This window comes from Aedes aegypti, chromosome 3, assembly GCF_002204515.2.
Source record: "Aedes aegypti strain LVP_AGWG chromosome 3, AaegL5.0 Primary Assembly, whole genome shotgun sequence".
NCBI lineage: Eukaryota > Metazoa > Arthropoda > Insecta > Diptera > Culicidae > Aedes > Aedes aegypti.
This window is the reverse complement of record NC_035109.1, coordinates 397,061,662-397,087,490: the sequence shown is the minus strand read 5'-3', so window position 1 is coordinate 397,087,490 and position 25,829 is coordinate 397,061,662. Positions and strand designations below refer to the sequence as shown.

Genomic DNA, 25,829 nt, shown 5'->3' with positions numbered 1-25,829 from the left:
TTATCGACAAATTGACATCTTCTTCTTTTCTTTTTGGCTTTACGCCTCAATTCATACACACCCTACTTCTCAACCAATCAACACTTCCACAGTTGTTGACTAAGAGCCTCCTTTGCCATGCATGCTATGGTTTCATACAAAAATACAGTCAGGTCTTCTATAAGATGCTGCCACTTACTTTACGCTCACCACAATTTCTCAGTTGTCGTCCAATAGATACAGTTGAAATTCGGTAGGTAATAAGTTCATCCAATTAGAAACAGGTTACAAATTTCGGTGGGAGGGAAGTGGGTAGCAGCGTCTTATAGGAGACCAGCCTATCTTTGAAATTGATCAGTGTTTCTCAAGCTGTTGCGTAATGCGGGCCATATCGCTTATTTCCATCTGCGCTGGCGCTGCCCATAACAGCATATTTGTAACATTCAACAAAAGTAGGCATTGCGTAAATTGAATACCAAGTGTGCATTTTAGGGCAGTATGGAGAGAAACTAAAATTTCTAACAGTAGGAAAATAATTCTGATAAAAATTTCATTGCTACTACATTACGAGGCTCATTTATATATGCGGTTGCAATTACGAATGTGACAAAACAACTTGGTATTTTTTCGAATTTTCTTGAACAATCTCACAGATTTCAGTAAATTAATCGAAAGTGTTTATCATTTGATGACAATCCACTGTATAAACTCGAATTTGTCAAAAATGACGAATATGCCGCATGGAAAAAAAGTAAATGACTCAATGAAATCGCGTCTTACTGTGATAAACTTTCTCAGTTTACATTTTTATTATTTTAGTTTTTTTTTCTTTTGAAATTCACAGAATTGGTGTTATCATGATTTAGGTTGAGTTATACATTTCAATTGCAATGTAAATAAATTTGTTAACGTAGGAAGAAATAAAATGTTGAAAATTAAAAATCATTTGCGATTTTTTTTTAATTTAAGGTGCAACGAAGCCAAACCTCAAATTTTCAAGAGCACGAATCTGGAAAACCAAGCATCCATTTAAGCTGAAAACTTAATCGATTGGTCACCACCAGCATGTGACCAATCGATTAAGTTTTCAGCTTAAACTGATGGTCGGTTCTCCAGATTCGTGCTTTTGAAAATTTGAGGTTTGGCTTCGATTCACCTTCACCTTAAATGAAATTGTAATATTTTTCAAAAAAACAAAATTATTAAGTATGACATTCAACAGATTTAGTAAATCTCTTCTGTTAATTTTTAATTCCTCTTTTTATTTTTTTAAATCTAGGATTAACATAGGAGAAGGTATCGACCGTGATTGTTTTATATTATTTCTGTTTTATGGCTCTAGCGGTCATGTGACTCCAAGGCCTGTGTTGGTAGCTAAGCTCAAAAGCTTTAAGCCAACCCTTCTCCAGTAGAGAAGCTGGGTAGAATACATGACGCTTCGATGCTTACTGACTTTAAAATGGATTGCTCAATTTTCACAACCCAATTAAAAAAAATTCAATCTTGTCACTCCCTTGCGACGCCTATCCACCCATTCATTTCCATCATTTGCCTCTATAGACTCCCTTTACCTTTGAGTCGCATGACCGCTACAGCCATAAAACAAAAATAATCTTGAATTAACTCCTTAAGGAAAATCTCTTCATAGATATATACAGAGGTTTCTCAACAAATTCCTCCAACGATAATTCCAGGAATTTCTCTAGAAAAGTCTCTACAGAGATTTATCCAAGGATTATCCCATGAACTTCTTCAAGAATTTCGGGAATTCCTCCAGAGATGCCTACAGGGATTCCTTAAGAAATTTACCCTGGTAATCCATCAGAGATCCTTTCATTCCCCACTTTCTTTAAAGATTCCTTCAGCAGTTTGCCCATGTAATCCTTCAGAGATCGAACAAGGTTTTTTTTTTTCAAGAGACTACTTTAGGAATTTCTCCAGAGATTTTCCAGAATTGTTTTCAGAAATTTCTCCAGATATTCATCTAGAAAAATCTCTACATGGGTTCCTCCAAAAATCGGTCTAGGTATTTTTCCAGGAGTTTCCCAGGTATCCCTCCCCTGAGACTCCAGGATTACCTCAGGGATTTCTCTAAGGGTTTTTTTTTCTAGAGGCTCCACCAGGTTTTTCTTCAGGAATTTATACAGAGATTTTTCTGAAAATTTCTTTAGAAAAGCAGTTTCTGGAAGAATTGGTGGTAAAACTCTTGTAGAAATTCTTGGGATAATTTCTGATGAAACCTCTGGAGAAAAATTGACTGGACTTTGATGATGATACTTAGATTTCGGCACCGTGTACTCTACACGAATAAACGACAAGTTGATTCATATCGAGCCCTGAAGAAGATCCTGGATCTAAACGTTGGCAATGATTTGAAATAATCAACGCTTAATTCGTGACTGAAAGCCGAAATCCAAGTATCATCCCCTGGAGAAATTCGTGGAGTAATCTCTGCAGGAATTTTTAGAGAAATTCTAGGAGGCCCATAATAAATCTCTTGAGAAATTTCTGGGTTACCTGGAATATCTTTGGAGTAAAGATTTTTCTAATGGTATATCAGGGGAAATTCTTCAAGGATACACATAAGGAACTCGTGAAATAATTACTTCTAGAGTTCTTGGAGGAATTCTCGGTGGAATCCTTAGGGGTTTTTCTCAACGAATTCTTTTTATGGTGGAATTTCTGAAATAATATCATGAGAAATCGCTTGAAGAATCTCAGGAAGAATCTCTTGGAGTATCCCTGTAAGAATTTCTGAAAAAGTTCCTGGAGGAATAGGGTAGGTGCACCAGTTATGGTCATAGTGGTTCCCTATTTCGCCATATGTGATAACTTGAATGTCTCAACTTTTTGAAAAGTTTTTTTGTGTTTTAGCAGTAAGATATAGGATATATCTAAATGTTAAAACATTCAAAAAGATTAAAAATGTGAAAGTTATATGAATTATGCATATGGCCAAATAGGGAACCACTATGGCCATAACTGGTACACTTTCCCTACTTGGAGAAACTCCTTTAATGAAAAACGAATTTTCATCTATATAAATAAAAATGGAATGGTGTTTGTATGTCACGAAATGGCTTACGAACGGGTCAGCGGATTTGGATGACTCTTTCTCCATTTTGTTCGTCAAGGGTTCCGACGTGTTTGTGTGTATAAAAGTTCCATGATATTCACCGGGAATGTCGGAAAAATGAGAGTGAACGGAACTGTCATTTTGTATGGGACGATTCGTAGCGGTTTTCAACAGCCTACTTGATGGCAAGACGAAGTTTGCCGGGACCACTAGTTAGAAATATTATCGGAGGAATCTATGAAGGAATCATTTTACAGAGATATTCTCATCTCTGGATTTCTCCTTGCGAAATCGGTAAAATCTTGTAAAGATTTTTCTGGTGGAATCTCTGGTTCTATTATAGGGATTCCTATCTCTCATATAAAGCTAACATTAAAATCGGTTTGAAAATTGTTTTTGAGAGCGTTTCAAAATCATGAGTCGTTTTTGACCACAATGCACAAGGAAGGTTAAGAAATCCTCGAAAGATTTCAATGAAAAAAAATCCAAGAATATCTGTTTCCCCAGTACTTTCTCTTAATCTTTATTCCAGAACTTTTGAAGGAATCATACTAGAAATTCCTTTATGAATGCTTCCAAAACACCTTTATGTGTTCTTCCAGGAATTTCATCAAGTTTTTATTGAGCATCTGTTAAGAAAAGTGGCATCGAATGGTACTCAATAAAAATCTCCAGTGGCTTCTCAAAGGATTCGTTTTGAAACTTTCACAAGGTTTTCTATAGGGCTCATTCATTTATTTCATAACGCTGAAATCAGCCATTTTGGACACCCACCCACCTCCTTGTAACCCCTTGGCCCATAGGGATTATTCTGGAAAAAAAGTCCAGGAATTCCACAAATAATTTCTAAATCGAACAACCCTTCTCTTGCTCTACTCCTCAGACATGAAAGATTTCCTGAATGAGAATATACTTTTCGATTGATCCATTCCTCAGATGTGAAAGATTTCCCGAATGAGCATATTGATACAAAAATGTTTGTAATTGTCTGCAATATATCTATTCGAAAAATCTTGATTCGTCGCAAAGCAGGTTCCATAACTGAACAGTCGATAGAAACTTTTCTAAAGGAAGCAAGTGCTCGGAACATTTCCGGAATGATTAAGATAAATATGCCATCGCAATAATTTATCGCTTATAATAATAACGCTTACTGGCCACTTTTCTGATGGAACTATGTGTTCAAAGATTTCGTAATGTGCCCGATGGGACCAATTATAAATCCGCGTTATTAAAAAAAAAGAAATACGTAAAAAAAAACTGATTCAGACATGTGTCTCCATACAAAACAATTATGGTTCATATGACCATGAGACATCGAAAAATACGAAGACTTTTTTACGTTGTTTTGTTAAACTGCGCAGTTTTAACGTCGAGTTTAAAAATAACGCGGTTTTGACGCAGTATATGTTGGAGAGCAGGTACATCACACACCCTGTAGCGGAGGTGTCTGGAGGTAAACACCCAACTAACAATTCAGAGCCACAAACAAGCATGCATGTTTAATTATTGTTCAATAATGGTAATGACAGCTGAATAAAAAATTTGCTCTATAAAGAGCTGATAAGGTGCTTTTTAAAGACAAACTTAGGTCAATGTTCAACGTTATGCAATGAACAAAAGTTGAATCGCCACTTATTAAACGTTTCCAAATTTTCTCATTCGACTAGTCAAGCAAGATTGTTTTACTAATGAGCTGAACAAGACATGTTTCCGCCAACTAAAAAGCCAATATTCCACTAAACAAATGTATATGTATAAAAGGATATTCAGAAGACGAACTAACGTTTTACTTACGTCACAGTTCAGTTATTTCCACATGTTTAACATAAACATGAATAAGAACTGAATAAGTATCTTATAAAATCCTAATTCAGCTTCAGTATATTATAAGAACAGTTGATCCAATAGAGGCCAAAATGGCAATAAACAAACACATTGTTCAGCAATAAATAAGCCTTGTTAAAGCGATCACACTATAGCTAAATTTCATAAAATGGACAAAATATCCGAAATTCGTGTTGAGTTCCGAACGCATTTCAAAGCTTATAACTTATGCTTTCTCAAAACTTTTTAAATAGCTGTTCAGAAAATAAACAGCCTCCAGAAATGTAGGATTATTTTGAGAAACAAAAACAAACATTTGAGCTAAGTATTCATAGTAGGAGCGAAGCACTGACAAACAAAGCGTGATATTGATTGACATAAAAGATCTGAAGACAACATCAAAATTTCATTTGTTCTTTGTGTGTAGTTAGTTTATGATATCATTTTCAGATCTATTATATATTATATCTATCAAGTCAATATTATTTTCAGCTATCAATATTATAATTTGCTATTACTAAGCTTTTTTCGCCTGCTCGGAATGTTGTTCCGTACAAGAAAAGTGGAAATTTCTTTAACAGAATTGATTAAAAGAATCCTATAGTTACATTTGAAATGACATTTCTTCACAACTGAATAGGGTAGGTGTACTAGTTATGGACATAGTGGTTCCCTATTTCGCCATACGGGATTGCTTGAATGTTTTCTTTTTTTGACAAATTTTGTGTGTTGTACTAGTAAGATTTAAGATATATCTTGAAGTTTAAACATTCAGAAAGATTTAAAATGTAAAAGTTATCGAATTTTCCATTATGTCCAAATAGGGAACCACTATGGCCATAAATGGTACACTTTCCCTAGTGCGATCTAAGAGAAATGATTTATTTGGTCATTACTGAAAAAACACGCGTCAAGATATACGAACATTTTTCTATTCAGGCGCATAGTGCTCAGAACACTTCAAATGATTTAAATATATTCATACAGAGGACTATTTCTTTAATGCATAATAGGTTTATGAAAAATACAAATATAAATGTAATATAATTAATTATTACAAATATAATTTATAAAATAAATGAATTTCAATTTAAGTTAATGAATCATTCAAATTGAAGTTTTGAACAAACCAAAACGTATTATGAAGTTAGCTTAAGGTGAAGATGCATCGAAGCCAAACCTCAAATTTTCAAGAACACAAATCTAGAGAACTAAATATCCGTTCAAGTTAAAAACTCAATCGATTGGTCGATACCAGCATGTGACCAATAGCTTAGGTTTTCAGCTCGAACCGCTGCGCTGTCTGGTTCTCTAAATTTGTTTTCTTGGAAATTTGAGGTATGGCTTCGATGCATATTCAACTTAATCATTTCAGAATGATTTCACTTTGTGTAAATAAACATTATTTTTGACCATCATTGACATACATATTCTCACTGTGCGCTAAAAATAGCCGACTGAACTCAGCTTGTATGTAGAATTTTTGTGAAATTGTTGTATACACGCTAAGAAAATAAAATACTAAATAAGTTAAATACCATTCCAAAACCGTATTTGGTCTATTCACTCATTGGAATGAATTAAAAAGGAATATGCATTGCTAGTTTAAACGCTTTTTATATATGACCGTGCTTATCACGGGAATAATCCCTTGGGCTGATAAAGAAGGAAAATTCAATGAATTTCATAAAAACTGATTTCATTTTATTTTGAAAATATGAAAACAAAACAACAAAATTAAAAGTGAAACAAAATGATATATTTTTTGATAATTTATTGTAATAGCTTTTTGCTGACGCGACATGAGCGTCATCCCGTCGCTATTTATAAAACTTTCATTTTTTTATCATGGTATGAAGGCGATGAGAACGCTGCAACAGCTAGTTCCGCACCGTTCGTATTATCTGCTTAGTTCTGCCAGTTCAGAAAATCCCGTTGGCAATTTTTCCGCTGATGTTCGCCATTTCACTCCAGATCCAACGGCCGGAAGTTTTAGATGGGATTCTAAATGAACAAAAATGTCGCATTAAAAGCAGTCACGGAGCCGTTGAGTGAAAGAAAACTTACCGATAGCAACACATTCTCGCTCCCAAATAACTATTTAATATATTATTTCGTTTTTCTCGTGAAAACAGTTATTAGTTTTGTGAGGCACGATCACCGGGCTTGAGGACACACAAAAATAAAATGTCTGAATCGAATTCGGTTTCGTTAAGTCCCCGGAGTGAAATCAGGCGAGCAATATGCATTGATAATGATAAATTTCCAAAAAGATTAGGAATGCTTAAAATATATTACTACAGTGTATATCATTCATTCGCAACAATGAATAAAGTTGTGTAAATATAAATAAATAATATTTATTATACTAACTAGAGTTTTCCATTTTCTCCGTGAGCACTTTGTTTCTAGGCAAACGAATTCGTCATCAAACGTCATCATCCCACCGTAAAATCGCTAGTGTTTGGAGGGGATTTAACCCTCCAAATTGCCAAATAACCTCCAAATCATCACCTCCAAGTTAGTTCTAATAACCTCCGTTATATAAAATATGGTGGCGCGTCGATCGTCGCAAGTTTATCGTTAAACAGTCAATAGACTAAGAGAAAAACCCGGAGATAGAGGAGAATCTTTTTTTTATCGTAGCATTGCTGAATAACATGTAAAGTCATTCGGGTGATAGGTAACAACAAGCTACACACTCTGTTACCAATGGCTTTTAGGGTGAGATCACAAGTTATGCGAGGTATGTACATTTGGATGTGATAATATGTAGGGTGTTTTATGTATTTTGGACAGAGCGCTACGCGTATATAATTTGACCACCTCCATTTGATTTTGCCTTAAATGGCCAAATTATATACGCGTAACGGTCTGTCCAAATTACTTTGATCACCCTATTGGTCATCGCGAGAAATTTGAAGTTACAAACAAAAACAGTATTTTTTTTATTATACGTATATTTGGGAAAATTGTGTAGTTTCTTAAAAGTTAAGCTTGCAACATTGTTCTGTTCACCAAAAACTTATGCACATTTGAAAATGATAATATGTATTAATTATCGCAAGAAATTTCAAGTTACAAACCAGAATAGCTATTTTCTCTGTATTATACGCAAATTTGTGAAGATAGTGTGTTTTTTTTTTTTTCAATATAAATCACAAAAAGTTTCCACATTCTAATGTCTTATAAGATTGCACTCATTTTAAGCAAAATATATGTATAGATCTTCGAGATTAAAAGAAAGTTATTATCAAAAATCAGGATTTTTTAGGACTTGCCTCGTGTTTTTCAGTTTTTAGGATAATAATACTGTACAAATTTAGGTTCTTAACATTCTGGTATAAGTCTTGATACTTGGGAGAATTGATACGTGAATAAATATTAGAAATCGAATGAAAACTCACTGAGATATTGCGAGATGGACATACCGTTCCTACTGATTTTGGGTCACAGCCGCCGAAGTTTAATTTTTTTTAATGATTGCCCCTTTAACAACCTTCTTTGTAACGCCCATGTTTAACTCCACGTTTGTTTACCATCAACCCAACATCGAAAACACGAGCTGTCAAACTTCCAGCTCGCTGCCCTGCGCATTTTAGCCATCAGCCAGCAAACTGACGGAGAGCAACATCGCAAAAAGGGGAGCGAAAAGTGCATTCGAAAGAGCAGCAAAATACTAGTGCAGAAAAAATCCACCATCAGAATGGCTGATCGTGTTACGAGACATATTCTGCCCGTAAAACCGTAAAAATGTGCTTAGAAATCGTGAACTTCAGTGCTCTGAATCGATCGCGTTCGTGGACGATTGGATTGTGATTCGCTGGCTGTATGGAAGCCTCGATTCGGTGCGTGAAATACAGCGAAAAATAATCGATTTTGATATCGTTTTTTTTTCGCTTTACCCCATCCATTCAATCCCCAACAACAAAAGAGAGAGTGGCCGATTCCGTTCCATAATCCGGGGGAGCTGTCATCGAAATTTCAGTTTTTGTGAAAAATAAATTCAAAGTTGTTGATAACTGAAGATACTTAATCCACGGAAGATTTCAGAAGTGTAATTGATTAGTGCAAGTGCAACTGTACACATTGGATTGATAGCAGAAAACAAGCGACAGAATCCGGAACCGTTGGCCACTGGTCTTGAAACTCAAGGCGGACCCCGACCGTGACATTTTTGTTTGCCAGGAGCAGCTCTGTTTATCTGTCATCGTTTGCCAACCCCCAGAGCAGGAGAAGGAAGTTCCATTCTCCCGTCCCCCGAGGTGAGTCCATTTTTCAGGGTTTTTGTCCGATACGCTCGGATTCCGATATGCATTTCCTTGATTCCGGCGGAGGTCAGTCCGAGGATTGCTCAGTGTCTAGGCAGCTGTCTAATTTACCTACATGTACGTGTGCGTTTTTTTTCTCATCTCGTCGAAGGTTTCCAACGCTCAGTCTTGTGTTGGTTTCGGTCGCCTTTACGCAAGCTAGATCCCGTGTGTATCTTTTGTACAGTGGGTGAAACCAGTGCTGCAAAGGCCAAACAATGGTTGGCAACTTAATTGAATTGTTTTGGAAGTATCCACGAGACGGGATAAGCTGTCAAAAATATCGACATGCTATAGGCCTTTTCATGTGACAGATCCGTCTATGCATTTATTTACATCGGTGGAGGACCGGTGCTAACACGGGCCTGTCATTTTCATAGAAGAACTGTCAAAGTGCTTCCCGATCAGCTGATTTGAGACGTCATGTGAATAGGCCCATTGATACAACTCTTTTTTTTTCATTGATTTAGGGTAGCCACATAGCTACATGTAAAAAAATTGTGCGTTAAAAACTAACATATTAAGGCTCGCACCGGCAATTCTCAGCAGACCAGCAGTGCGCTTGATTTCACCATGTCTGTAGTCAAAATCAGATTGATGGAAATGATTTCTGTCAAATGTACCAGGATGTACTAGATATTATGTTCTGAAATTCCATGGTAGTTTTAAGAATGGGCATAGTCAGCTAAAATAATAATTTTTGCCACAATTTTTTTCCCGTATAAGAACAAACATTCGTTTAAAATCGGCATCATCTGAAAGCTTTTTATTTTATCTTTGTGGAAAAATATTAAAATGACGAAAACTCATAATATTATTCACCACATTTTCAATTTCTATTTCTCAGTATTCAAATCAATCAATGTGATTTCTTCCTAGTTGAATAACGATTTACTATTACTACACGCTAATAATCGACTTTATTCTGAAAACTGACAAAAATGTGGAAAAAATAATGAGTTCAAATGCTTGGCCCATTTTTGATTTTCTACAAGACATGGGCCTTTTTTATTGGCCAAAATTGAATTTTATTAGCGTGCTTGGCCCAAGACCAGCCCTTTTCGGTTTTCAATGAATGAGCGAGAGAGAGTCATTGGCCTCTCACTATGCTAAGGCTAATGACAGTTTGCGAAATTTTGCGATTGTAGGCCACCGGTGGGGCAAAAGTTCGTTATGACAATCAATTTTGAAACTGTTTTAACTAAAAATGGGTAAATATTTTGACACAATTTTGTTAAGGCGAAGTAGGCCGTCATTGAAATTTGTACGCGTCGTTGATGATTGTTCTTAATTCATCTCACGATTTCGAATCAAAGAAAATCAGTTGGTTTTGCACTGACACAGCTGAAAAAGTATCAGCATACTTTATGCATGTTAGCGCATACAGTGATACTTTTTCAAGTCAATATAAACTATCAAGACTGAGTTTTATCACTTTGAAATGCAAGCTGAAAAGTCATCATTGTTGCCAAAACGAATGACGGGCTACTTAGCCTTAAGCAAAATTATAGCCAATATGTTGAAGGTCCATTGTATGGTATTTGTTTTGTTTCATCTGGTACTGTGTTGATTGCGCCACGTCAAATAACCCATCTTGTCAAATATCTATCAAAGACAACATTCAGCAGAATGACACAATGAAGGAGAGACAATAGCCATACAGCCACGTGACGACTTCTAATTTAAAGCATTGTGAAATTACCTCTTAAATGCACCTTTAATTTGCTTTATTTGAAGTTAATATTCCTTCCACTTAGGGAATTGGATAAAATTGTATATAGATAATCGTGAATTCACAGTTAAATGTGAGAAATAATGGATCATGAAATGAACTTAATGCTCACCTAACTATGTTTGCAACTACAGAGTAAGACAAGCATGCTCCATTGAACTAATATCGATAGATTTAATCGCTCTTAGCTTGCGGGGTAAGTTTGCTGAGATAATGCTCTTGTAAATGTAAATTCTGAATCTTAATTTAGCATGAGCCTTAATGACTGTAATTATCGGTGTATTAAGATTGACAAGTCTAGGGCCGAATCATACATTTAGTATAGGTAAGGAACACTATCAATGACTTTGTTGAACCTTACGACATCTTTCACTATTGACAGACCAGACAAGACAGTGACCATAAAGTTGGATTCGACGAACCGTATGGTATAGTTGAGGGGGAGTAAACACCACAGTAAGATGTTGAATTAGATAATTTAGTATCAAAACTCACTGTTCCTGTATTCTGCAGAAATTTTGTAATTATATCTGAGTCGAACAATAAATTGACAAAATCTACTACCCGCTACCACCCAACATATTGTTTTCCTGGAAATTTTGATTGTATAACTAAGGTCGAACTTTTGCCCCACCTTACTCTAGATCTAAAACAGTTGGTGAAAATCCGAGCAAAAAAATACGTATTTCTTGTGAGAATTCCTGGAAAATTTGTTAAGATTTTCGTTCAGCGGATTATTGGGACTAATAATGATACTGATTCTTGGTGAGGGCTTTGGCTAGTCCTTGATCAATTATAATGTTCTTAGGGACCGTTCATAAACTACATGGTCGCGTATCACGATCGCCAATAATCACGGTCCAAACAAATTTTATGATTATTTTATGGACAAAGACCACGAGGGGAGTGCAGTCCGAAAAAAAATGACTACGAGGTTTATGTACAACCTCTTATAATGCTCCTAACGAGATGGTGTATGGATTTCTGCAGATTTACAGCTTCCAATCATCCCAACAAATAGCTTGTAAGATTATTAATGAATTCATGGCAAGATCTTCGATGGATGAATAAATAGCAAGGTCCTTTGAGTATTTTTAGTCAGATTTTTATTAAGTTATTGGCGAGGTTCTTGATCAAAGTTTTGAAAGATTACTTAGAATATGCAATGTTGGATTTATGTCATAAGATTCAGCTGAGAACAATAACATGTATTTGAAGAAAGCGTTTCTTTTCTTTGGATCAAGTTGCACCAGATCTAGAATTTCTCCTGTAACCAGCCAGCCATCTGTCATGTCTAACGTATGTTTCCGATGGTATTCTTAGAAAGTAATGGGTTGACTATTGAACATTGTCCTTCTGTAGAAATATAGTCTACATTTAGATACACAGAACAGAATTTTTTTATGTAATTCCTGAATCTCTCTAAACTTTCAATGAAGCATAGGGATTTGATGGTCATTAGTGATTTCAATAAATAGTTTTAATCTTTTAGTTTAGAACTCTTTCGAAATTCAAACCGTTTTTGGCTCACAGGGCCTTCCTTAGCCGAGTGGTCAGAGTCCACGGCTACAAAGCAAAGCCCTGCTGAAGGTGTCTGGGTTCGACTCCCGGTCGGTCCAGGATCTGTTCGTAATGGGAATTTTGTTGACTTCCCTGGGCATAGAGTATAATTGTACTTGCCACACGATATACGAATGCAAAAATGGCAACTTTAGGCAAAGAAAGCTCTCAGTTAATAACTGTGGAAGTGCTCATAAGAACACTAAGCTGAGAAGCAGGCTCTGTCCCAGTGAGGACGTTAATGCCAAGAAGAAGAAGAAGCTCACAGTATTTTATAAATTTAAATAAAGATAATTCATGAATAAGTTTTAGATCAAGTGCTCCAAAATTGACCATTTTCTATGAAAAGAAAACGAATATCAAGTCACTTGATCATTTTGTAATGGTAATGGTTAGAACACATGCCTCTCACGCCGAGGACCTGGGATCGAATCCCATCCCCGAGATAGTCACTAAAAATTTCAGTGACGACTTCCTTCGGAAGGGAAGTAAAGCCGTTGGTCCCGAGATGAACTAGCCCAGGGTTAAAAATCTCGTTAATAAAGATAGAAAAAAAAAAAAAAAATTAATTCCACTAGAGTTTGTATCCTGCGACAGATATTCGTATTTCAACTTCAACTTACAGGTGCCAGATGCCAGAAGGTTGGCACCTAAGACACGTTCCTCACCTATTGGAGGAAAGGGATGGGAAAGATGGGAGGAAATAGAGATAGGGTCCCTTGAGAGGGAAAATCGCATGAACGAAATGAGAGCATGAAGCTCCATACCACAATGCGTTTGAACAACGCCCTGAAAAGGCACTTTAATACGCATGAGCGTAACAAGAGCCCATAGCTCATTGTAACAGCGGATTAAGAAAAACAGAATGTCCTGAAGATCAAGGTTTCTGAAGGGGGCACGATCCGTCATTGATTTCAAAATTTTCAAAAGCAGTTTTTTCTATTCTCCAACCAAAACACAGAGATCACATTTTTAGGTTTGGACAGAAAAACTGCTCTTGAAGTTTCGATGATGATGATGATTAAGATAACGTGAAATAAGTTTAATTTAATAAGTGTTTATCAAGCAATCGGAATCCCATTGGCGATTTGTTAAATACTTTGCCAACCTTGGAGATAGCTCAGTGCATATTGTGGCGCCAGCACTAAATTGAAGCCGTTTGTCAAATAGTGTACTTCCGCTGTTGTTTTATACCTATGTTAAACAAATTGTCGGAAGTAGTGCGCTGCATTGACCATCAGGGCCCATGAAGTCAGCTCCTTTGCGAGCTAGCTCACCAGCTCATCATCCAATTCATTTTCAGCGATGGAAGAATGGCCAGGTATCCATACAAGGTTTACAGAGTTGATTGAATTCAGTTCCTCAATTTGAGTTTGACAAGCGGTATCAAGTCTCGATCTTGAGTTGACCGGAGCAAGAGCTTTTATAGCAGCATGAAGTGCTGATTGCCTCCGCACATAAGAGCAAATATTTTCACCTGAAAACGGTGCTGTGCCGATCAAGTGATTAAAACTGATTTGCGAATACACACCAGCACCAGCTCTACCTTCAAGAAGGGAGCCATCAGTGTAACATACTATTTTGTTTGATATATTTCTTTCCAAATAGCCAGACGTTCATTCTTTTCGTGAAGGGAATTGTGTGGTAAACGTCATGTAAGGAAAGTGACAAGCAATTGTGAGATCACTTGGAGCAAGGACAATTTTGTCCCAATTCACCAAAAGTGTGAACAACAAAGTGTGTGTAGATCTACGATTCACTGGATTTTTCTCCAGTAGATCCAGTACCCATAAACGGTAAGAGCAAGAAAGTTGTTCTTGTTCTTGTAGTGGCGCAATGTCGAAAAGGGCTGCTGTGGGAGTTGTAGAGAACGCGCCAGACATCGCCATCAAGCACATCCTTTGGAGATGGCCCAATTTTGATTGGATTGTTCTCACTTCGCCCTTTTTCCACCACACAAGACATCCATATGCCAATATTAGTCGAACAACTGTTGTGTAAATCCGTTTGATATACTTGGGTTTGAGGCCCCAAGTTTTACTAAAGGTTCGCCGGCATTGACCGAAAGCCATGCAAGCTTTTTTGACTCTGAACCCATGTGAGGTGTCCAAGAATGTTTGGAATCTAGAACGACTCACGGTGTGCTGGAACACACATATTATCGAACTTGCATGAACCTCCGATCTTTTTTCACCAAAAGTTAGCCTTTATAGTCAAGAAAAGCTGGCGGAATATTAAAAAATCTTTCATCGGCAAAAAATTGAAAAAAGTCGATTTTTGTATTTTTACCCTTCTCCCATATATGAGTTCATAGGAGAATATTAGAGTTACACTAATTTTGATGCATTGCAATAGCTCAAAGACTTATTTGATATACCTTGATCACGAATCGATTACAAGACGTTTCAAATTTAGCATAATTTCTACCTACATTCACACAAGGTGACCAGCCCATGGTGGTATGCCGTTTGTTAACGACATCGCATTTTTACATAAATTTATTAAGGTAAACATACTGCAACTTATCAAGTTTCAATCAATGTTTCCTATTCTACAGAATAATTGAAATCATTGGAGTTCGTTATTGAACATGAAGCTTTTTTAAGATAACAGACAATTGTGTAATTACATGCAACCATTAAAATATACCGCCATACAATTATATAGGGCAATGTACTGTTTAAATTTTGTATGGTGTGTTCACATCTAGCTGGTCTTGTTATTCACATTTGTTTTGATTGAAAGATGGAGGAAGATTCTACGTAAACCTGTATACGGTATGTCTACATCCAAAACAAGAACGCATACAAATATTGTAAAATATCGTTACATATACAGGGTTTATACAGAAAATGTAAGATTTGAAAATAAAAAAAAAACTATGATAGTCTTATATTTCTTGTATGAGTAACAATATTATATAATACTTGTAAAGTTGTCATGCAGATTTAAATGGAAATCTTGCAGCCGCTGGTTGGGTGCGTTTGCTAAAACCTCACATCATTAACGTATCCCTAGTTACATTCATATACTTAAAACTAAATACATACCATCAAACGGGGTAACTTTGATAGTTTTTTTAGAGAAAATCTAAATATTTTATTTTTATTTGTAAAACAAGCACTGGTTTGTTAGTTATCGATTGCACATGAAAGATTGCATAACGGTTCGATCTTAATGAATCTATAGTTTTTCATATAATCGAAAGTCAGTTTTTGGTAATGGGGTAACATTGATAATGAGTAGATAAGCACATGAAAATCCAAAACAAACTATTGTTTGACATCATCACAGTTTGAATTGGATTGGAGAATGTTAACCTTCCAGTCGTCGCGCGGTTTGCCACCGTCAGAACCACCACGCTGCTGTTGGGAACGAAGAGCGAGGTTTTTCCACCAGTGTTGTACAGAATACAACAGCGCGACGACTGAAGTGTTAAAGAGAAACTGGATTAGATTTTATCAATGAAAGTACAGAATTTATTGAACAAGAAACATCTTTAAAACGGTTTTCAGTCAAAACAAACATGATAAACACCATCATAAATTGATAATAATGGGTATAAAAGTATATCTCTGAATAGATATCTATCGATAATCATGTTTCGACATTGAATTCACCATAAATCAATAGTTTTTGGAACATGAATGAGTATAAATCGAATGAATCCCGTAGAGTACATGAGGCGTTGCATACCTCTAGGCTTTTAATGTTATATGGGAATTTGTGACTTTGATTACGAAAATGATTCCAAATTGTAAAACTGTTTTTCCCTATGAGGTTTGATACCGGATTCATGTTCTACTATAGCTAGGCCATCAAGCATACGTACCGAACTCATTATAGTTTCATGAAATAGTGATAGTAAAACAGATTGTTTGTGAGCGTTTTGAAAGTACCAAAATCTCATCATTTTTAAATATTCGAATATAAAGCCTCAAATACTCTCGATTGGCACGAAAACAGCTCAGAGGTGTCACACTGATGCCCCTTAGTTTCGTGTTCATTTTGCTTAACTGAATAACATAATTTTTGTTATTTTGTTTAGTACGTTGCGGATCCCGCACTATCAAAGTTAGCCGCATTTTCAAAGATACCTCGTTTTACGATACTAAAATGTATGTGTCCTTGTTGGATATTGAAATTGTTGTGTCTATTTCGCAAAATTTGCCCCCTCCATAAGTGCGAAGTCTTGATTAAAAGTGCTGAACTACGTTGGATCGATTTGTCATCGTCGCCACATTTATTATTCATCCTATGACAAATAATTGGAGTGATGACATAATGTCGATCCGAAGTAATCCAGCCCTTTTACTCAAAATCAGGCACTTCAAACCCAAAATATAATGTGCGCATTGCATTTGAGTAGATTAGTGACAGCACAAAACTTGTATCACGATGAGCTTGAGACCACATTAAGGCTATATAAGCCGTTTACTGTTAATCATGTTATAGTGAACCTTCTCTCAAGACTTTTGCGCGTATAAGCACATGAATACAGCCTATACTGCCATGTGTATCTATTTCTGGGAATTCCTATTCTGATTAGAAAACTTTACCGTATACGTAAAATATTACTTATTTGATTCAGAAAGAAGAATACAAAGCGTTCGTATGAGCTTTTCTGAAGTGAAAAGTGAAATTTCCATTATATAAAATACGGCATACCACCATGGGCTGGTCATATTGTGTGAGTGTATGTAGGAAATGATGCTTAATTTAAAACATCTAAGAATTCATTCATGTTAAAGATATGTCAAATTGATCATTAAGCCGTTAAAAGTCATCATATTAGTGTATCTCTAATATTCTCCTATGAACTCATGTATGGGAGAAGGGTAAAAATACAAAAATCGTCTTTTTCCAATTTTTTGCCGATGAAAGATTTTTTAATATTCTGCAAGCTTCTTTCGACTATCAAGGCTAACTTTTAGTGAAAAAAGATCGGAGGTTCATGCAAGTTCGATAATATGTGTGTTCCAGCACACCGTGCGACTCCGACAGTAACATCACGCCAGGATCTGGGAATATACCTGGTAGAAAAACTGCTTACAAGTAGCTTTTCCTAGAGCAGAATAGGATAAATCCCATCTGCTCCTGGAGATTTGAAAGGACAAAACTATTGAGTGCTTTTTGAATCGATTCAATAGTTACGATACTGCGAGCCGAAACCAGAGATTCATTACTACATGAAAAGACATTTGGTTCATCCGTAGATGGTTGACATAGCATCCGGGAAAATGTGTATTTATTAAACATTTTTAAATTCTTCATCAGAAGAAAGTCACCATTAGGTAATCAAATTTCTTTCACTTGGAAATCCTTAGATTTTGCAAGAATTTTGTTCAGCCGACTAACTTCACTCAAATTGGAAACATTTGTACAAAGGTTTTTCTAGCCGGATCGTTCAGCAGATTAAGCCTTGCGAGACGACTTGAACAACTCTGATCCAGCTGAACGGCGCGTTTCAAGTCTACATTGTTTCCTGAGTCTAGTTAGATCGGGATTCCACCGTGGGGTCCCTCTTGTAGTCTTCACCGACCGCAGAGGAAATGCTTCTTCAAAAGCTTCCATAATGTAGGATATTGTAGTATCAACGGCATCATCCAAATCACTTGGATTTACAATGTACGGAAAGTATCCATGAATTTTGGTCGCAATTATTTCAATATACAATACCAGTTTGTTGGCTGGGGATTCCTAAAACGCAAAGTCTGCGCAGTTACATTTGAATGTTCAAAGAAGATGTAACGATGATTAGATAATGATTCCTCATCTGATACATCATGCCAATTCGTCAACTCGTGACTGATTCTATTTGGACAGAGCGTTATGTCTAACACTTTCTCTCTAGTAGATACCATGAAAGTTGGGCGATTGCCTATGCTAAGTAATCCAAGATCTGTACTACTTAAGTATTCCATCAGACTGGAGCTTCTCAAACTGATATCTGAGCTGCACCAGATGATGTGATGTGATGTGAGCATTGGCATCATTGCCCACAATCAACGGAAGGCCTTTTGTTACATAGTATACGACAACTCGTTTGAAATCATCCGTTGGGGATGGTTCGTCATGTGGTAAATATACCGAACAATAGACGTATTTCCTGTTGAGGTCATCAACAGAAACACCGATTGTGACAGCACATACATCTCTGGTAGTTAGCTCAGAAATGAGTGTAGCAACGATTGCTTTATTAACGAGCACGCATGCGCGGGGCATGGAGCGCGAGTTTGCCATTTCAAGTTTGCAGAAAGTAGCAAAAGCTGGGCCCACAAGGTTACCTAGATAGAAGTTCCCTCTACGAAAGTAGGGTTCTTGAACTAGTGCCGCTTGGGCTGTATTAGTTTGCAAATATTGATCGTTGCTGTTCTTTTAACCTAACCGTAGCCACTAGCGAAAATAGGCAGGATTAAGCTTTTTGCAATCTCAGCACGATAAAGACCAGCAACGGAAAAACCAGATCGGTATCTATTGAAAGTCGCCAAAGGCGAAGGAGCACAGAATACACTATGTAAAACGCATAATGCGAAACCATATAGGTGATAATTTAAATTAAATAGCAACATATTCATAATCCCACCCTTATTTTGCCTCAGGCTAGAGACTGAAGAAGGGCAGCCGATTATCTCGGAGAAACACAAGATCACCTGCGCCATTGCTCTGGGTAGCACAGAAAAGGCACAATACTGCAGAGGGCGCCCTGGTACTCCACAGGCTCCGTTAACGGTTATGTTATATTTAGACCCCCTGACGTGCCAACCAGCCTCAAAATAAACAAAGAATGATGAAATCATTGTATGCTTGAAAAAAAAATCCTCCCTACATTATATCTACATGATCCAGTAATACTGGTATTTACTAACATCTGTTCCAATAATAGTGGTTTACATCGATTTCCCTTGAAAACCCACTCTTCTAGAACTGTTACTGGTGCTGATGAGCAAAAAAATTAAGGTTTTCAATTGTGGTCTACTAGGGTAGAAGCATTGGTCTTGGCCATATCTCCAGTCATAGCCATAATGGATTACACCGTTTTACATAGCAAATCAGCATTACGTGTTCAGTAGACCATATTCACACGATAGAACTAAATTCATTTATTGATCTGAATTCAGTTAAAACATTTTTTTACTTACAATTTTAACTCCCATACCTTATGTTGCCACTCTCATAAGAAAACCTTGTGATTGGCCAATTCTGAATATCTATATTGACCTATTGACCGACGAGATTTTCAATGCGAAATAAGGTTTCTACTCAGTTTCGATATTTTGCATACATAATATGATTTGAAAGCTTTCATATGACGTACATTCTTAGTCAGAAAAACCTGGGATTTAAGGCATTTTTATAAAAAATGATAATTATTAAAAAATTTAAACTGAATTCCAGTTTCTAAGTTCTTTGAGAATTCATCAATTCCTCCATTTATTTCTCCACGACTTTAAAAGTCAATCGGATCGTCCATATTCGCACACTAAAGCTAGAGAACCGGTCTTGAGTGATACCAAATTGATTACCATAACATTTAATTCCACAAGAGAACTCTAGTGGAAGTAAATAGTACAGTATTAAATTCGGGTTTTATTTACATATAGGTATTCCACTAAACAGCTCGAAGATTTATTATCATGCCCAGAGTGTGCCAAATTTGCCTTGTTCCGAGCCCACTGTCCAGAGTACATACCCTGGCATGACTCATTGCATCTCTGTACGTACCTATATAGACACTTATGCTGAAATGTGTCTGCTTTCGCTTTATACGGCGGTGCTGCGATGATACTTCTGACGGTTGTCGGTAAAATCGCCATACACTCCTATGGTTCACCAACACACACCATCGATCGTAAGGGGCCAGGCAAGCAAAGTATGGCAAACGGCGATGATGACGACTATACCGCCCATAAAAGCATAACCGTCCCATATGGAAATTGTGGGCAGTGAGAAAATGAATAAAGGCAATATGAACAAAGTAAATGAAAGCCGAATTCAATACTATATCATTTAATTGCACTAGAGTTTATATGTTTTCACACTTACGCGCATTTCGATCTCAACTGTAAGGCCGTCTTCAGTGACATCTCAACTGTAGTCGAAATAGGCGTATCTGTCGAAGGATACAAACTCTAATGGCATTAAATGATATAGTACTACATTCGGTTTTCATTTACTAATAGGTATAACTTAACAGCTCAAAGTTGTATAATCAATACAGATTAAATGAAGCTAAAAATATAAGCTTTAACATAATTCACAATATACAGTTGCAATAGAAGTTGAAATTTCATATGCCTGATATGCCTTTTCAATATGAGACTGCACTAGCTTCATATTATTCCGCAACATTTTCAAACGAAGTGTGTTAATTTTTTGATGTATTGTAAAAATTGATTATGAGACGGTTATGCTTTTATTGGCATTTATAGACTACATGGCGATGACAGAGGCTCGCTAAAGGTAAAGCCAAGAGTTCGACCATCGGTTCAAATCGAACGGCGACCAGTTTTCGGACTTGTTTCTAGCGAGCGAGACTTCGATCGAGAGTGTTCTGCCTTAGCCTTAGCTTAGCTTAGTGCCTATTACGATACAACGTGATGTTTGTTGTTGAATCAGTTTTATCTGTTTTGAATGTGCGAAAATTTGGGTGACTGGTACATTTCCGTGTGGTGTTATTAATTAGCTTTCGAGGCTTGTGAATCACGGTTTAAATTTAATATCCGTCTGCTGAAGCAATTCAGTATCTGCTACAGAAACGTGAAAAATGTGCTCCCAGGTGGTTCAACTGTCGAAGCAAAATAGAAAACGGTAGGTGTGAAACAAAATTCATTCCTGATTCCTCGCCAACAGAGTCAGATGGTTTAGGGTAGTTGGATTGCTGTCAGTCAGTCAACATAACTAACACATCCAGTGTTGAGAGCTATTATGAACGACAAGGGAAGCATCATCGCAGTGATGGCGCTATGTTTACATTCTATCAGTAGCAAACCAGTGCAATCGCTACTTATATGTACACGTAGAGCAGATGTTTCCAACCTTGAGAGGCTTTGCGATGGCGAGTTTCGTTCACTAATATGGCGATACAGTAATCCTATTCTAGTGATCGGCTTTGATTTCCGCCTAATATATTCCACTTTTGATCTGGAGCGGGATCTTTTCATAATTTCTTGGGCCTAATAGGAGGACTATGACTGCCAATTGTAGCCACTATAGATCATTTGTCGCATAAATTAGCATGAAACATTTCGTAAAAACCACTTCCATTTATTTTTCAAAATTGATTCAAAAACGTAATTTTCTTCATAGTTTTAACTCCTATACCGTAAAGTGCCCTAATTCAGCGCATTGCCTAATTCCGCGCATTTCATACAAAATTATTTACATATGGAAATACACATCAATACTGCAGCAACTTTTAACGCCATTTGATACTACTTTGATTTAGAATAAGTTTGAATCACAAATAAAAGCAAATAGAGCAATTTTTCGCGGCGTTAAAAAATAATCAGTGGAGGCCCGTCTGAGTAGACGCCATTTTTTCAATTTCCTTAGCGTCCGTGCTAAGACTGTAGGACACAAACAAACGTGATTTCTATATTGAAAATGTTTTGTTATTTATGCAATATTCTATGAAACTACTTGCTACAGATGTGTTTCATGATGCTTCTATGAAATCTTATCAAATATTAGCATAATTATTGAGATTTATCCCAAAAAGTATTGCGCGGCATTAGGGCACGTCATTTTTCATAAGTCCCTAATTCCGCGCACTGCTATTTACAGAACAACAAACAAGTAAAACATGCTATATTGGTCTTCACAGCTGAATATTTAACTGAGGAAGTATTTTCATGCATAAATACGTTTCGCAAACAACCGGAATATCGGGAAAGCCCACTTACAGGGAAACTAGCGGCCGTTCAGAAATCACGTGGTCATTCATGGTGGGAGGAAAAGTTTGTCCAAAACCAAGGTCCATAAACGTTTGTTATTGTATGAATAGTGCGGAATACGAATATACAGACTTAAATTATTTTACAGGAATCCGTGAAATTCAACGTAATCCCAACAGCTGAAAATTTCGGTGAAATAAATTAACGGAGTACGTTAAATTTTTACAGTTTTCGGTAAAATTTCACCGTAATCCGTTGAATTTCGACGGAATTACGGTGTTTTATTTTACCGAACTGATCAGCTGTTGATATTACGGTGAAATTCACGGATTACGGTAAAATAATTTAAGTGTGTAGAGGTAGTCGGGGCGAATTCGCCAAACTGCATATTTTTTTGAAATTTCTTCTGGAATAACATGCAATCCCAAAGCTGACAAGGAGAAGGAAAAAATATCAACGTCTCCGCAGTCGCGAAACGTCCAAATGCTGAAAAATTGAAAAGTATTGTATTCAAAATAAACTGTTATAAAAACCTCAGTGTTCGGAGCAGTTTTTCCAAAGCTGCTGATAAATCTAAACACAAGACTATAGTTATTTCAAATGTCTGCAACAACGCGAGTCTCGTCTCAGGAAAAGACTATAACAAATGTTTATCCTTATTTCATGTGATAGTCAAAAAAAATATAAAAAAGTCTACGTTACGGCTCATACAAAACTTTACTTTTTTTCATACAAAAAGTGTTGTGGAGGGGGGTAGGAGGTTGAAAATGTTCAATTTCAGCGTTACGTAATGAATGGATGCTGCCTTATACATGTTTTATTCGTGAAATGTGAAATGTTTTATTCGTTAACTGCGCTGAATTACGGCACTTTACGGTACTCGTAATTGCTATTTTGGCTTCTCTCATGAGAAATCAATGTCAATTTAGGAACCAAAGTTATAACTTATATTAATTTTGCCAAATTCAAGTTCTGGTGGCCTTGATATTTTTCGTACATAATATGGATTGAAAGCTTTCATTTGACGTATTTGAAGTACTTGTAGGGCTTTCTTTATATTTTTAGAAAGGCTGGCCGACTCAGTTATCAATAATGGTTTATTTATTCAATGTCATAAACGTGCAGTGTGCTGTTTTTGTTTAAATATTTTTTTATTTATTTACTTAAAGTAGATGAAAAACTATCGAATAATTCAAAAAATAGAATACAGTAGTATCTCAACACTCCGAAGTGAATTTTGGGGTGATTAGAAAGCAGTACTGGTAGCAGATTTCAAAGCATTTCTCTTATAAGTATTTATTTTTAATGGAAGTCTCTAAAGTAACTTGTGTCACAGTTGATCCTAGTGCAAAATTATGCAGTCTCCAGACAGATCTTCAGAGACTCTTACGCGGCTACATATTTCACAGAAATTTCTTCAATATTTGAAACCTTTCAGTTCCTATTCTAACTATTTCAGTGATTTTTACAGCTATTTCCATGTGGATTTGCGGGTCATATTGACCCGGATTTGACCTACGAATTACGAAGCCGTTTTTTCAGCAATAATAAATGTTTTGGAGTACAACAATTATCGTCAAGGCTTATGTTTTGTAAATCTAGTTAAAAATCTTGGTTTGATTGGGCTGCTCAAAACCGGAGCCAAAGGAACCATTTTCGCCAGAGCATTTGTAAGAGCAAAATGCATTTGTTGTGAATTGTGAAACATAGTATTTGGTCTAAAATGCATTGATAATGGTATCTAATCAACAGGTTAGTTGTTCAGGATAGTACAGGTTACCAAATGGCCAATAGGCTAATTCCGAAGGCCATTGAACGGCTCCTACGGCATCCGGAGTAGTGGTTAATTTATGTTTTTGGTAGAACCAAGCCATCAAAATTTGCAGAATTTTATAACAAATTGATCCAATACGTTGCTATCTGGGTATGGCCATGATGTCCATACTAATTCCCACGGCGGAAAAGTTACCAGTTCATTCATTTGAGGGAAACATATCATGCGACCTATCAAATATTCAAGAGATGCATTCAATTATCTAAGGCAACGTTAGCCACCTAGTGGCTCCGTAACATGTTACGGGATTCCCGGATAAGTAGTCAATTCGTTCATTGACCACTACTACGTAACTTTTTTGAACATCTTAGGCTATGCTCTTTTTTACGCGGGTTTTTTACAAAGCACTAAGGAAATCGGTAGAAAAATCACTGGAGCTCTAAGGAATTTCTTGATAAATTTTTGAAAGAATATTCGGAGGACTTCCTGAACAAAAATCTTGGCCTAATTTCTGAGGTTATCCTTAGAAAATTACAGGTAAAATTCTTGAAAATATTGAACGATTTTTTTAGGCAGTCCGCATAAGAATCGTTAGCTGAACTCCTTAATAAATCTTCGGAGTAAACTAATTTCTAATGAAATTTCTGGAAAATCATCAAAACATACATACAGCAATACGAGCAGTAGTATTTGTAACGAGATGTTTCGAGCAATGGATTATTTTTTAATCTCTTCTGAGAAAAAGTCTCTTCAGATCTTCTAAAGAACATTATTTTTTGTTTTTGTTTTCTTTGTTGCTGTTTGGTCTCTAATGTTCCTAATTTGAAGACACTTAATCGTTACCAGCCCTGAAAAGGGATAAGTATAAAAAAGGTTAAATTGGAATTTAAAATATAGCAAAACAAAATAAACTTAAGACATAACAAAACCCCATGATAAACATTGCGAAGAATTGCTAGAAAATTGCGGGAGGGAAAAGAGTTAATTCTGACAATTTCATGAAAATTCAACGCATTGGATGTATTCCGAATTTTTTTTTTTTTTTTTTTGAAATATGGTCTCTGGATGGATTTTGTGAAGAAACATCTGGATGAATACTTAAAGAAATTATCGCAAGACTTCCTAGGAGAATTCATTTAAGGACTCTTCAATTTATAAAGTGGACACTACGTTTATGCTATATGTTTTTATTTATTGATAAAATCGTAATCGATTTTCTGTGCATCATTGAACTATTATTCTACTATGTTATAAAAATATAAAACCCTATAAAACGCTTTTGGTTGAAGAACTAAATCGTTATTCCAAAAACCGTTCGTCAAAGCTAGGCAATAGCATTACAAAAATTTATGAACAAATGGTATGTTGCTATCCTTTACTATTCTAATAAAGCTTGAACTTTTAAAAATTTAATAATATTCCACCATTCTCTGACACTCTAGTGATTTATCCTTTATGACCAAATTTGCTAAAATACCATCCTTGTACTCCCAGCAAAAAAGTGAAGTGATATACGTGTGAAAAACTGGTTTAGGTTACTAAACAAATTATAATTATATAAAAGAGAGCGAAATCTTGAGGTTTTACCGCGTTGTTAGGAATAAATGTTTCTCTTCATGGTCGTTTTATGAAAAATCTCATAGGTAATCATAGGCAACCTTAGAATAACATTTTT

The 25,829-nt window shown here is 36.2% G+C and overlaps 1 protein-coding gene across 5 annotated transcripts in view; it reads left to right on the top strand.

Moving 5' to 3' along the window:
• Positions 1–8,511: 8,511 nt before the first annotated feature.
• LOC5567874 (microtubule-associated serine/threonine-protein kinase 3) overlaps positions 8,512–25,829 on the top strand; it is a 55,341-nt gene continuing 38,023 nt past the window's right edge. The window contains exons 1-2 of one of the 5 annotated variants that reach the window (XM_021855002.1): positions 8,512–8,637; positions 8,817–9,147. The gene's annotated coding sequence lies outside the window, so the exon portion shown is untranslated. Of the gene's footprint in view, positions 9,148–20,957; positions 21,296–25,829 lie in introns of those variants that run through there. The other 4 variants (XM_001651858.2, XM_021855003.1, XM_021855005.1 and 1 more) reach the window with 4 other exon arrangements.